The 14907-nt window shown below is 34.9% G+C and overlaps 1 pseudogene; it reads left to right on the top strand.

The window, feature by feature from the left end:
* Nucleotides 1-10733: 10733 nt before the first annotated feature.
* On the top strand, nt 10734-14425 carry LOC142974918 (uncharacterized; annotated as a pseudogene).
* The last annotated feature ends 482 nt before the right edge of the window (nt 14426-14907 follow it).

Here is a 14907-nt window from a genome sequence, read left to right as displayed (position 1 = left end):
GTTCTGCGTAGAGTTCACATGTACATGACATGTAAACTTCTTTTTTGAATGAATTTTAAATGAATTAAACGAACATAATTATGTCCAATACCTAAAGCGATTTGTAAACAGTTTTGTGTGACTTTCTTCTTATAGCCCATTAACATACAGAAATATTGCCCTCCTGCGATTCCAGTCGTAATGTACGTTACTTAGATTATAATTACTTTTGGTACTAAGATTTGTATAGCACATAGATTTTTTATCATTAATCGAGGTTTTTTAACACAGCTGCCCAAAGAAAGCTAGCAGTAACGTGTTTATACTTCTAAGTACCTATGACCCAATACTTTCTAGGACAGTCTCACTATTAGATAGTCGTAATGTTAACCCTACAAACGCGTTACGGATCGGTCGTAGGGTAAAGTGTCGATGGCCGTCCGTCCGGCCGTTCCGGCTAATATCGCCCGGCGATAAAACCGTTGCTGTGTTTACGCACCAAACTATTACCCACTCATATTTTTACGCGAAATAGAACCGTTACAATAAAACCGGCTGCCATTTCGTTACTTTTATGATCAGTTTGTTTGATATTTGATTCTTTTTATCACAGAGACGGTTGTGGTGGAAGTCGATCTTTCTTTTAATAGTGGTGTAGAAATCTGACTAGATTTTGCACATGACTGTGTAGCTGGAAATGATGTGATTAAACTATCCTTTTTGTATTAGTAGAGTTTTCTCAAGGAAACTAAAATAAATCTGTGTATATGCATAATTATGCTTGTAACTTTACAAAACATAAATATTTAAGGAGCTATTGAACAACCAGGGATAAATTGCTTTCTAATCAGTCTTTTTCTTTCCAAAAACATCACATCAAAAGTTCGTCGCTTTGTATCTATATGAAAGAAGGATAAGCAAACACACATTTACATTTATAATTATTATATACTAACTAGTTTCTGTCCATGACTTCCTCCGCGTGAACGGGGTAAGAAGTATCCTATGTGTTAATCCAGGGTATAAGCTATCAGTGTACCAAATTTAATTTAAACCCGTCCAGTTTGCTTAACAAACAAACATACATCGATCCATATTCAAAAACCTTTCGCATTTATAACATTACCTACTAGGATTATAAAACAACATTAAACATAAATAAAAGCTTGTAATATGGTTACTAACGCAACTATATCTCCCAAAATCTGGGTGTATTAATTGCAACTGTAATTTCAGTAGCACGTACATTTCCTGGAAACAGATGTGGCTAAACTTTAATTATAAAATGTGTTTATCTAACGAGTAGTTTAAACGTATTTTGATGTGTGATTCTCGCTATTTCATACACTCGGCACGAGTAATATCGAACATTTAAACCTAACAAAACAAGTTCTATCGGAATACGCTAAGCCCTTTTTTAAACAAGGTTTCTCCAAAACTACTCCGTTATCGATACGTTAAAATAAGTAAAATATTGTCCTATAGATGTTAAATTACACGTAATAACGCCAATAATCTTGTGATCAGAAAATAAAACTTTTCTCCTTCGAAAGCTGTACCGTAAGTTAAACAATGATAAAATCTTGCATGCCTACAAGTTTTTTAACATATTTCTTGAGGGCATGCAATAAGGCAATGTAACATACTCGTAACTGCACTTGGCCAGCATGGTTGACTCAAAGCCTAACCTTTTCTGTGATTCGGGAGGAGACCCTTGCCTCGCGGTCGAATAGACGTGAATTAAAAATTTCTAAAAAAGTACTAACAAAGCTAAAGCTTCTCAAATGATTAAAATTGGTTTAGTAATTTTCAATTATATTTGTAACACTGCCTTTACCCTATTTTTGTTCACAATATTCAATTCCATAAAATTATCAAAAGCTAACTCAGCTTATATAACATTACATATCCCGTACATTACGGAACAAACATACATTATTTTTATGTATAAGTGCTGACCATACGATGACAACACATAAACCTTATTCTCGTTTTACGATGCCCCTGGGAGCTGTGGTTTCTGGCAACACTCAGCCCGTGCATATAAATAACACTCTCGTTTCCTTTTAAGAATAAACTAAAATAATGTGTATTATTTATGTAAGTAGTAAAAGAAACTTAAGTTTGTAGTTACATCACGTATCTTTTAGTTTCAGCTGTAAAGTGGTCCCGTACAGTGTTAAAGTAATTAAACATATAAAAAACTTAACACTGGGATTAGATTTTTAGGAGGTTTACTAGAGAAAACTATTGTTAATTCATTGTAATTGATTATTTAAAAGTTTACGTTAAAGATCCTAGCTAGTAGCTCCTGGCATAGGCTAAATAAAAACATATTTTATATTTTTGTTAAATAAATAATCAAACTCTAACCTTTCTCATAAAACACTCCGTCTATCACGGAAAACACTTTAAAGTCCATAAAGTAGTGTTCAAATTCATCATAAACAGACAAAAACGCCAGAGGTGACTTTTAATTATATATTTTGTAAATGATTGATAAATATTACAACTTTATTATGCATACTCAGCTGCATATATCAGACCTCCACTATCATAACGCATTATCCATACTATTGTATTAATACGCTAAACGTGTCATGTCAGCTAATCTCTCAAATCCAACGCTGTTCAGACATAGGTCAATGAACTTACAGTCTCAGCAGTATAAACTTTATTCAAACAGTTATTATGATACGGGAATTTATTACACTGTTCATTGCTGCATGTTTTGATCGTAACTTAAAACTTTCGCGTTGCATGATTATTGTCTCAATATTAGGTCGGGGAAAAAGTCTTTTCGCATTATAGTATGTATGAACTTGTAATAAAATCTCTTTGGCTTCAAGAATCACAAATGAGTACACGGTTCATTAGGTTTCTTTCAGTGAGCTCGTGAGGTACCCAAATATCAAGCTTTTTTGTGTAAAGAAAAGATTTTATTTCAAGTTCATACATACTATAATGCAAAAAGACTTTTTCCCGACCTAATATTATAGAGGACAACCACAAACTTGGATCGCTTAAAGATTACGTTCGTCGATTTCCTTTTGTTGTTTTGCAGTCAGCATTAGACGAAGAAAATTTTCAACATCTTTGATAACCGTAGCGCCGTGTGTGGTGGGTTCGAATCCACCCCCGGGACAAATATTTGTGTGATGGGCACGAGTATCTGTTTTCAGCCTGTCAATTTATCTATATAATTCTGTATTTAAAAGTGTATAAGTATGTTTATCAGTTATTTGGTCGTAGTACAGTAGAAACCAAATAACCGTGTGTGAGTTGTTGAATTCTAGATCGAGTTTGATTACAATTAACGGAAAAACGTAATTTTGAATAACAAACTAGTGCAAAATCTGGTTTTAAACGAAAGAAATCTAAATAGTTTCGAAATCTATACATATTCGAAAAATTTTATACAGTTCCACATTGAACGGCAAAGAAAAAACAACAAACTTCAGAAATTCAATGGTAATAATACAAATTGGTCTAAATAAATATCGTAATATTTTTTCCTGCTAGAAAGTCCCCAATTATTTAGTCAATGAAGTCAAACGTTCAACGAGTATGAGAGGTTTGTCAAAGTCAAAGTATTTCATTGATAGGCTTAGTACAGCCAATTAATGAAGTGCTTCAACTGAAAGCTTCTGAAAAATATATTTAGGTAGGTTTTAGTATAATTATGCCTTCCTCCAGTAATGATGGTAAATATTTTTTCACTACTTTTTTTTGCTTTGTAGAAGCTCGTGTATTATAAGGAAAACACACAATGTTTGAAGTGTTGGTTTTGAAAATAAAATAATATACGTATATTTACTTGATAAATAATTTATTTTTTATTTCATTACAAAACTAAACTATAAATAACTTTTAACATTAAACTAAACTAAACTAGAAATTATTAATAAAAAACAAAATATTTACAATTATAACATATTTATATTTACAATATAAAATATGGATACAAAAGGAGTGCGTCACGCGTCGTAGAATTTCTCCTCACTCATTATTTTTACTTGATTTTCGGATATTCAATATCTTCATCATTATCCAATTGTTTCAGCAATTTAGGCGTGAAAAATACATAAAACTGTAGCAGGATTTTCTACCGTCAGTAATATGCATTGTCGAGAGTATGACATTTAGAATGTAATCAACAATTAGTTCATAGAATACCTGCTAGAGGCGCTGATAAGATTTTCATACGAAAAATAGTCTACAGATAGTCGATAGTAGTATGTAGTTAGCCCCACAAAAGACTACTTGCTTGGATATCTTTAATCTATCAGATACATTATAATAAGGCGCCCGTAGCCAGTTGCACTCACCGATCGAAAAATGTTCTGTGGGTTAAGAAAACTCTGGCGCGGTCGGTCCGTAGATGGGGGAATGCATAGTGGTATTTGAATAGGGCGTCTCCGTGCTTCGGAGGGCACGTAAAAAGTCGATCCCGGTTGTTGTCAATTATGATAACAGTCGTTAAGCCACATCAAAGGCCTTCGGGCTTGAACAACTTTGATACTAGGTTGACCACTAACCATACGATAAGAAGAAGAAGATCAGATACATATAACACCATACATTTCCCATACATTTCCCATACATTCACCATTAACACAAGTATTTTTCAATCACCCCATACCCGTACACCAGTGGACCGTGTCGACACGCGAATTTAAGATCATCCCATCGTGATGCAGGTTCGATGTCGGTCTGATTGATTATCGCTGGCCACGTCCTTCCTCGACCCTTTGAATACGATTTGGTGTCAATCTTTGAAAGGTCAGTGTGGTATCTTAGTAATGTAATAATGTGTATGTTTGTGTGTTTGTGGCTTTGCTGGTTAACGCTGAGCTAATTTGGATAGATTTTAATTTAGTTTATTACCGGATTATCACAAACTAGGTTTTTTTTTATTATTTTGTCCTATTTCAGTAATGAAGCCACTAAAGCGTAACCTTTACACAGAGTAAAAGTACTCATGGATTTTTGTAGTATATCCAAATATTACGCTTAGTGATCAGTCCATTTATATATTTCCTCTCTTACTAATAAATGTCCTTATTAGTTATAAAATGTTTTGTCTACTATAATAGTTTCAAAATATTTAAAGTGACTACACAATGTACAACTGATCAGAGCTCACACGACGTTTTTTATTAAGCCAGTTGAAATAAAAATAAAAAAGAACTTATCTTTAAAAGGGGTTAATCTTGATATAATCTAAGTGGAATCACACAATATTTCACTCAAACACGACACAAGTACGAACTCAGTAATTTCACCCAAAGTTTGTGAACTTCACTCTGAGATACGACTTTATAAGTGTTTACCTACATACCAATATATTGAGCTGTAAGCAAAGTAACATACACATGAGAGTTTACAAAGGTAATGTAACGTTTTGCGAATGTTCGCCGGCATGTTTTATGTAGGAGGTAATATTTGGAAGCGCATAATTAAACTACGTAGCTTAATTGCGCTATAGTGTCTGTACACTGTAGTACCAAAATAGTTCTTACGGAGCTCGGTAGAGGCGCTAAACAAATTTCCGTGTAAAATTTCTCGAAAGCTAGCCGGTTGTCGGTAGTCGATAGTAGCAGTGAATCGAGGTACTGTTGTCAAAAACTTCCTCTTGTAAACCTAAAATACTTTGCTAAGAAATCAAATCTGGGGTATCAAATAGGCTAAATATTTGGCTTTTAAGAAAAAAAAATTAAGCAAAATTTATAATAAATGAGAACATAAATTAATCGTCTTGTGATCTCCAATCAACACCTACCTTTCCAAACATCTTGTCGAAAATTCTTAGAACCTTGAAAACAAAAGGCGTAAGACCCTTCACATCATTGATATAGAGAAAGGCTGTTGAGTTTCCTTTGACAATATGACATTATTATATTTATTTCCAGGAACTCCACTTAGTATACAAGTTCGCACCTGTACCTATCTCGTATGATATAATGGATAGGTAAGATGTATGGACCTATTTTTGATATTAACTTTTCGTGAAAGACTAATATAATATCGACCTCGTTTTTGCTCATAGGGGGCAATGTATTACAACTATCGAATATTAGTAACCAAAATATCTTATGAAAATAACTTTTTTAACAATTTGAATACGATACAATATTAACTTTGCGATTGGATGTTATTTTTTAGTCAAATATTTTTTATTAATACTTCATTCAAAATACGTTAGGGAAGCAGACCAAATATTTGAATAACGCTAGTGGGTCGGGTATATGTTGTATCATCTAATAAAAGCTTCACATTGCCAAGATGGCAGCAGCGACACCTCTTGAATTAAATAATGTTATAAAAACCATCGAAACATACACACGACATTTGATCCAATGTGGTCTAGCGGTTTAGGAGTTGATTCTAGTAGGTGACAAAGACACGTCAAAAAATGGTACGAATTAAGATTATTTTCATAATCATAATATTTATTATTTATTTGCCAGAAATGTGGTAATAACAAAGATATTAATAACAAAAGTGTCTTTAAGTGTCAGAAATGCGCTTCTGGACATTACACGTGCCGACAAACAGATCTTTAAACGCTATCAACAAAAGGTAAACTCCCGTGACGTACTCTTAAATGTTTGTTTATCTAACTCGCAATAACTTTCAATGCGACATTTTCTCGTTAACGTAGGCGGACGGTAATCCACTCCGTTAATTACGTTACGAGATCAAAGACTGTACCGGGTTCTTACAAAGTCAAGTGTTGCAGCCTACTTAGTTGTGTATCAGATGTATGTAACCATAGCTTTATATTATATAAATATGAAGGGCTACATAAGGATAATATATAAGTAGTGAAATTATGTATTACATCATTAGACTGTAAGCCAGGCGACAACAGAGGGGCGGTTTCCTACTACTATCGACAAACTGCTAGCTATCAACAAATTTTGTATAAATACAAAATCTGATGAGCGACTTTGCGGGCACCGAATAAACTATTTACATTATACTGCAATACATTTCTTATGTATGTCTTTGGATACTGTAACCCACTGAGGAGAATCGCGCTACCAATAAGCGAGCGTCTGTCATAACTTAGTATATATTTTTTTTATGTAGTATTAAGTGTAGCTACGCGGTTGTCTATTGTCGATTTCCATAATTGTAAAGTGCCGTTCGTGGATTATTATGTGCATTCGTTAAAAATTTCATATTTTCACAAATAATTATACTCTTAGTCTTTGTTATTCACGTTTTAATGTTCGATCGTAGATCACGAGGGCTTCGATTTCTGAATCGGCCAAAATGCGATTGTGATTTTCCAATTTATGTTTTAATATTACCCATAGTAGTAATTGGTTGGTACATGAGAACATTAATAAAAGCACAAAGCGAGAGCATCGCTATTAATACGAACTAATTAAATAATACTAGCTGACACTTGCGGTTCCGCGTACATACTTTCATCCCCTATCTCAGCCATGTATGTAGGTTGGTATTTGGAGAAAATAAAATTTCAATTAAGATTTTGTTTGTTCTAGTTGCCACCGCTAAAACACTTTTCATATAACTTTATTATGTAGCTATTATTATGTTTAACAAAGAAATATTTTTAATTTATTCTCCAATGCAAAAATCCACTAAAAAATCCCAAAAAAAATCTGTAAAATTTAAAAACACCGTAGTTAAATTCGTCGTCAAGATTGTGCATAGTAGAGCGCTGTATCGTAATTTTACGACTGCCCTAAGGCGGGAATTTCGTCCAATAAAATGTTTTATTCTGAGCTTAATTCTTGAATTTAACTTTGCGACTGAGTTTAAGTGGTTTTGTAACGGATAGATGTTATTAAAGACTGTCCCTACAGCAATGAATTGTGGCTTCCTTATTTTAGGACTCGACTGTATATTTTAAAAGTTTCTGGTTTGACTTTATTATGTATTCGCGAGACGGCCTGTTTTATTAGTATTTTATTACGTTAAGTTTAGCTGTGAATTCGTTTACTACAATTTTGAGACGAGAATAAAATATATTTTTTATTTTTTTATCTATTTTCTCTAAAAATCATGATTACTTTTTTATCAGAATTCATTGACTGACTCATGATATGAATGTTATTTTTTTACTATTTATCAATTGCACACAACACATCAAAGAAATAATAAAGCTATGACACAAATGGTTCAAGAAATATCAAATGCCCGAAAAACATATTACGTATCTCAAGTTGACTTAATTGATGGCCCCTTTTCCTTACATTGCTGCTTAGACGTGACGTGTTAATCACTATAATCTAACCGAGAAAACAATGTGCAGAATAGTGGTTTTCAAGCAGTTGTCAACTGAGATACAAGATAGCTCCCCAGATAAAGAAAAAAACGCACAAAGAAACCGTCATATTATTACGCTAGAAGTAGAATTGTACCCACCAACTGTAAATCTGCAACGAAATTTAAATTCTGCGTTGAAATTGGAATGCAAATATCGAGTTATTACGCTCGGAGTGCTACAGAGAAAGCTAAACCGTTTTGTAAATAGCATCAAAAGATTTCAAACAAAATGGAACTTGGCAGTCCAGTCCTTGAAAAATTGTCGTGGAAGATTCTGGAATGCAGAAACATAAAGAATTTTATATTTAAAGTGACTGTAGACTAGCGGTAATGGAATGAGAATGATTCTATTATATAATAACAAATTAAAATTAAACATGTCTGTTATTAAAATATTGTAGTTTTCTTTTGATTACGTAGACTAATCAAATTAGAAGGTGGGCTACAAAATAGGACGCATCTTTACTTTACCTTCTTAAATTTATGATGAAGAAGTCAAGGATTCGTAAGGAAATCAAGAAAGGACACCCACACTCATTCCATAATTATTAGACCCAAATCCACAATTGGCCAGCGTGGTGGACTCAAGGCGTAATCCTTTCCTCATTCCAAGAGGAAACCCTTGCCCAGTAGTGGGACATTAATGGGGCAAATTTTAATTTTTATCCTTCCCTTCCCTTATCACAGTAGAACCTACCCCTGAATCCTGTTTTGTATCCGATTTCTCCAAAGAACTAAACCTTTTTTGTCTTCCGTCGTAATGCACTGTACATACGTAAATCAAAACAGCAAGATCCTGTCCCATCTGCCATCATCACATGACCTAAAGGTCAATGAACTCCAGTCCAAACGTCGGAAAATCTAAAAGTATAACTTCAAAGGTCACGTTACCGTTAAATCTAACTAGGTCACGCTTCTAAATGCCACTTACGTGTGACGTTCACTTTAATATTCAAGTGATTAATATACGATTGCTACCGGCTTGAGGAGTTTAATAATATGTATAGTTGCTAAGGGATGTTTTAGTATCATTCATTTTGAAGTTGTCATCGTATTTAATTCGAAATCATTATTTTATCGCTATACGAATCCTGCGGTATTTTTTTTATTTATTATGATACGTGCTAGGTACCTTCGAAAAAAATAATAAATTAATATGTAATTATAATAATAATAATATGGTCTTTCTTCCAACTATGTTGGCATCGACTTCCAATGCCATCGGATGGAGCTGAATACCTGTATTTCACATGGAGTGACCTGGGTTGTAACACGATACCCCTCGGTAAAGCAAGTTGTCTCTTTCAAACTTCTGGCTACTGGTAGCGACTGTCAAAGATCGTCGAAAAATTCCACCGGGATCAAGATTTAATTGCCTTTCGATGTTATGTATCATAATTATGGTCACCTATCCAACTGACCAACCTCTGCAAGCGTAACTTTACCTGAGAGACGATCTGTGCGGCCGTTGTTACTTAGCAACGAATTAATATTAATAGTAATATAAGGTGGAAAATGTTCGTTAAAAGGTAACAATTGTAACGTCTACTTCATATCTTATCTTAATACACGTGAGAAAGAAACTATTGTCTTCCAGAAACGAAGTGATTTGGCTCTGAGAGGAAAACAATTTGTAATCTCAGCATGTTTACCGACCTTTATCGACAACCGGTGATATATGTGAGTGGGCTTGTACACACACATACATATATTATGTAACAAAATATATACCTATTGACTTGCGCTGAAAAATAACTATGTTTTGATTAAGTATTAATATAGCATGTAGTGTGCAATTTTTTGTACTTTCATTGCACCGTCGTGAAAAGAGATTCGTCAAGACAGCAGTCGCGTTTGGTAGGAAAAAGTTGAGGCTCTTTTTGACATAAATACCTGTAATTTACTAACATATATTCATAAATGTGCACGCAGATTTGTATGTAAAACAGCCCTGTTTCGAGGATAATATTAAAAGCCCCATGTAAAAAATTGATGAGCTTAGAAAGTTAGTGTAACATCGACGCCAGATAGGCAAATGCAACCACTTAAAGTGTAAATAAACTGTTAAATTTGAATAGTCTCATGAATATTGTGTGACTTTGTCCGACATTGCATTCAAACCCAAATCTCATGAGTATATACTTTTTCTTAGACCACAGGCACTATTAATTCTTTTTCTAAATAAATTGTTGAAAACCAGTATCACACGCCGACTCAAAATCAAAATCAATCTAAGTCTGGGCTATCGTATTCACTATTGCTTAACAATTTAAACAAAGCATACTTAAATTATTAAACTATATTCTCCACCTAAGAACTAATTGTCTATTTCTCATTTCAGAAAAATGCGCTAACAAAACGATAAACACACACCCATAACGTGTTTCAATACGTACCGCCATGTTGTTCGGTCACCGTGTAATATTACCGAGTAATGGAGTTAATGTCCCATGACCTATACCCATGTCCGTCCCATTGAGCCCCGGATCGGTATCGATCGAACATTCCGAGGTAAGGGTTTAAAATGGCTTCGAATTAGAGGTTTTTGTAATTATTGAAATAATATTTATTTATGTCGTTAACGAAGACTTGTATTTGTTGAAATAGCTTGTAGCAACGGTCATTTTAATTTGTGTGAAACTTCAAGTATACCACACAAAAATGTATGTATGATGTAGGCAAAGGTGTATAAAATCACACACACGTTAATATTATTAGTTCCATGTAATAGGGGTCGAGTCTATTGCAGTCATATTGTTACCATTACCATTTATTGGTCACCAAACTCCAGGCTACGATAGATAAAAAATCCAAAATAAATTAGAGAAAACACCTTGCCCCTAGAACTCGTGATCAGCAGCTGCACACACTACCGACCTTTATTTGTATTTATTTAAATGAAAATTTTGCAGTGCATGATTTCATATTCAAGATCAAAAATTGGCAACTCTATAGCAAAAATAAAATCTCGAGCGATTTTAATACTAATCACCAACCAATAATTTAAAGATTTAAAATTAACTTTAGACAAATCTTACTCTATTCAAAGTGTGAAACTCACTGGTTAAGTTCTGGATTAAAATAACTCAAATAATACCTAACGATGAAACAATTCAATAACAATACAACTATATTAAAAGTTTTAATAAACAATGGGCATTCATCTAAAATTATATCAATACGTTGTGACTTCTGACCTTTCAGCTTTCACGTTCAACCTTTCAGTTTCAGGGCTTGTACACAATAATATTAACGTGGAAATTATTTCTTGACATTAGCGAATACTATTGGTGTATTTAACTGCACGTTTGGCGCGGTGGTTAAAGTGGTCACCTCACCGCAATAAACGTAGCGCCGCGTGTGGTGGGTTCGAATCCCACCCGGGACAAATCTTTGTGTGATGAGCATGAGTATTTCTTTTCTGAGTATGGTTGTTAATTTATCTTTATAAGTATGTGTTATGTATTAAGAAGTATATAAGTAATGCTAACCATAAGCTCTGCTTAGTTCGGGATCAAATGACCGTGTATGAGTTGTCTAAAGATATTTATGTATTGACTTAACACGAAATATCTCCTTATTTCTTGTACTTGTCTTTCTGTCACATTTACGAGCTAAGTCACAATGAGAGGTCTAAAAGGGTAGTGGGTAAAGAAGACGAAACCATGACATCGTCCCGTAGATCCATCACTTGAAGCGTCATTTTTAAAAGTTTTTTAGATATCATCTACAAGCAAGTATTTAAAATTCAGAAATATATGAAGGAAGAAGCGGATTTGAACCACGCTTGCGAGGAGAGTGATCCGTGATCATACTAAATTTGTCAATTGCTAGCCAGACGTCCAAATAAGGGCTAAGGAATATTTTTTAACGGTTGTAAAGTCTTTCATGTATTTGGGCGTCTTGAATAACATTAATTCATTAACTATACGATAAATAAATAAACGATACATAACAAGCTAAATTCATTGTATACTAAAAACCAATACTCAAATGTGAACTCAACTTACTATTGTTCATTGTAAGCATTAACGCGATAAAATAACAGTTTTCAATACGCTATTGTTATTATTGAATAGCATTATAACGTTTAAGCGCTTTATGTTTATGATTTTAATTATCACATATTTCGTGTTATACTAAAGACAAATTCATTGAACAATCTACTAAATGGTTTTTTGGCAATAAATAACTACACACATTATTATATTAGTATTTGGGATCAAATCGTTAGCAGTGGTTATTTAAATAAATATTTTACTAATCATATAAATCAGTCAGCTCCTATAATTTTAATTTTTGATCAATATTAAAAGTTACTGCAGTAACCGCGTTTCTAATTTTTTTTTTTTTTTTTTTTTAATTTTTTTTTTTTTTTAAAGACAGCTCCCGCACTAAGAATTGCTCTTGTGTCGCGGGGACTTTTACAAACATACAAACAACGGACACAAAGCACAACCAGACCCGAAACAATTATTTGTGGATCGCACAAATAATTGTCCCGTGTGGGAATCGAACCCACGACCTCCCGTTGCAGTGGTATCGGCGTGGCGACCTAAACCACTGCGCCACGGAGGCAGTCTTGCAAAGAAATATATGCTATAATTTTTTCAAATTTGTTGTGCTATGATTTTTCTCAATAATAGCGTGGGTGATTAAAATTCCTATGTATTTTGGCAAAAACTCACCCTTTACATATTATTTTAAACACTACTTAAAAAGTTACGTGATTGTAGCTATATACATTATACTATACTATACATTAATATCTGTCGACACCAAGCAACAAGAGGCGACTAGCTAAAAATTAGCCCCAAAATGAGCCCCTTCGACTAAAATTCGCGTTTGGCGCGGCCATAGCCGCTGCACGGTGACATTATGAGTTCGAAAAAACTCTTATTGAACGAATTATTGGCGTTCCTTGTCCATGCAATTGATTACATGGATGAGGTGAGCATATTGCAAATATGCCGATCCAACTTCAAGGAGGAAGATGTCAGCAGCGCAAAGCTGCTACTGTTCCAGTCTCTTGGAAAACTGGACCAGATGCCGTCTCGTCGCAGAGAGGGCTCCGAGAAGAGTCTTCAAGATATAATTGATATGTTGAAGAAGACCGACCCAGACGACGTGCCTGACTTCGTGGCGAAAGAGCTAAGTAAACTGCCTCCCGTCACGTTCGATCACGTCGATGTAACTAGACTGCTGAAGGACATCACGTCGTTAAAAGCTGAGATGACTAAGATGCAGTCCAGACTAGAGGCCTCAGACACTATCATTGCTGAGCTGCGTGCAGAAATTACATCATTGCACAACGTTGGTTCAGTAATTAGGTCACCAGAGGCCTCAAAGGTGAACACTCGCCGCGGACCGCAGACTGCCTCCATAAGCAGTTTTGCATCGGCGAACTCAAATGCGTCACCAGCTGCCGATATCGCTGACGAAGCTTTGCTCGCTGCCGTCGTCGCATGCGCCTCTACACCGGCCACTGTGACATCACGCGTAGGTACAACGACCCCTGCACGTGCCTACGCCGATATAGTCGCTAAGAAAACACCTGCAGCGCAGACAAAGCGACAAATTATAAAAGGGGTTAAACAGAAGAGTTGCCTATCCACCCAGAAGGACAACACAGAGCAACCGAAGGAACAGGCCGACAAGGATGGCTTCATCATGGTACAGAAGAAGAAAAAGAAGCCGAACCAAAACAAGTGCGGCACTGGACCGACCGGACCGAATTTCTTGCTGCGTCCCGCTGTACCAGTGACGCCGCTGTACGTGTCCAGACTGCATTACTCTACAAAGGTTGAAGAGATTGTAGAGTACATACAGACGAAAACGAAGTGGACTTTGAGAGTTCAGAGGTTGGAATCACGTCACAATGTGGGTTTTAATGCCTTCGTGGTGAGAGTGCCAAATGAGCATCTCACAAAGTTCATGGAGCCAGAATTTTGGCCGAAAGGTGTTGTTTTCCGGCGATTCCGTGGCCGGATACCCGATACTGCGCGATACACGACGCCGACGCTGCACAATAGTAGTAATCGTGTATAATTATAAGTTATATTAATTATGTATGTATTAGTATATTTATATTTTTAATTTGTAATTTGTTTATTGTATTTTCTATGGGCCTCAGTTGCCTGAAATAAATGAATAAATAAATAAAATAAATAAAAAAATAAAATAAAACTTCAGCAAGCCTAGTTAAAATTCTCTCCGACAAATCTTTCTAACTAAACAAAGATCAACTTCCCAATCCAAGTATACTAAATTCCCAAAACAGGACACACCAATCACAGTGTACAACACAAACTAGTTGGAACCGGCTAAAACAAGTTCATATTTGAGTTTGGCCTGTTACCTAAAATATAAATAAGTGCCCCAACCCGGGACCCATAAATTGTAGCAAATTATAATTTACGCGGCCAACTTAGTGTTAGCACTGAGTTTGTAGCTTCAAAAGATTGGTTACGAAGGTCGAGGAGAATTTAGTTCCTTGTAAAACATTATTTTTATTATGTACTTTTTACTTTACGGCTTCTTTTCATGTGGTATGCAAAGTCCAGAGAACTCCATTTGGTCGATCCTTACAAACTTCCTATGCTTCGTTCACAACCATACATCTTG

Source organism: Anticarsia gemmatalis, chromosome 8 (genome assembly GCF_050436995.1).
Source record: "Anticarsia gemmatalis isolate Benzon Research Colony breed Stoneville strain chromosome 8, ilAntGemm2 primary, whole genome shotgun sequence".
Taxonomy (NCBI): Eukaryota; Metazoa; Arthropoda; class Insecta; order Lepidoptera; family Erebidae; genus Anticarsia; species Anticarsia gemmatalis.
This window is presented reverse-complemented; position numbering and strand designations above follow the sequence as displayed.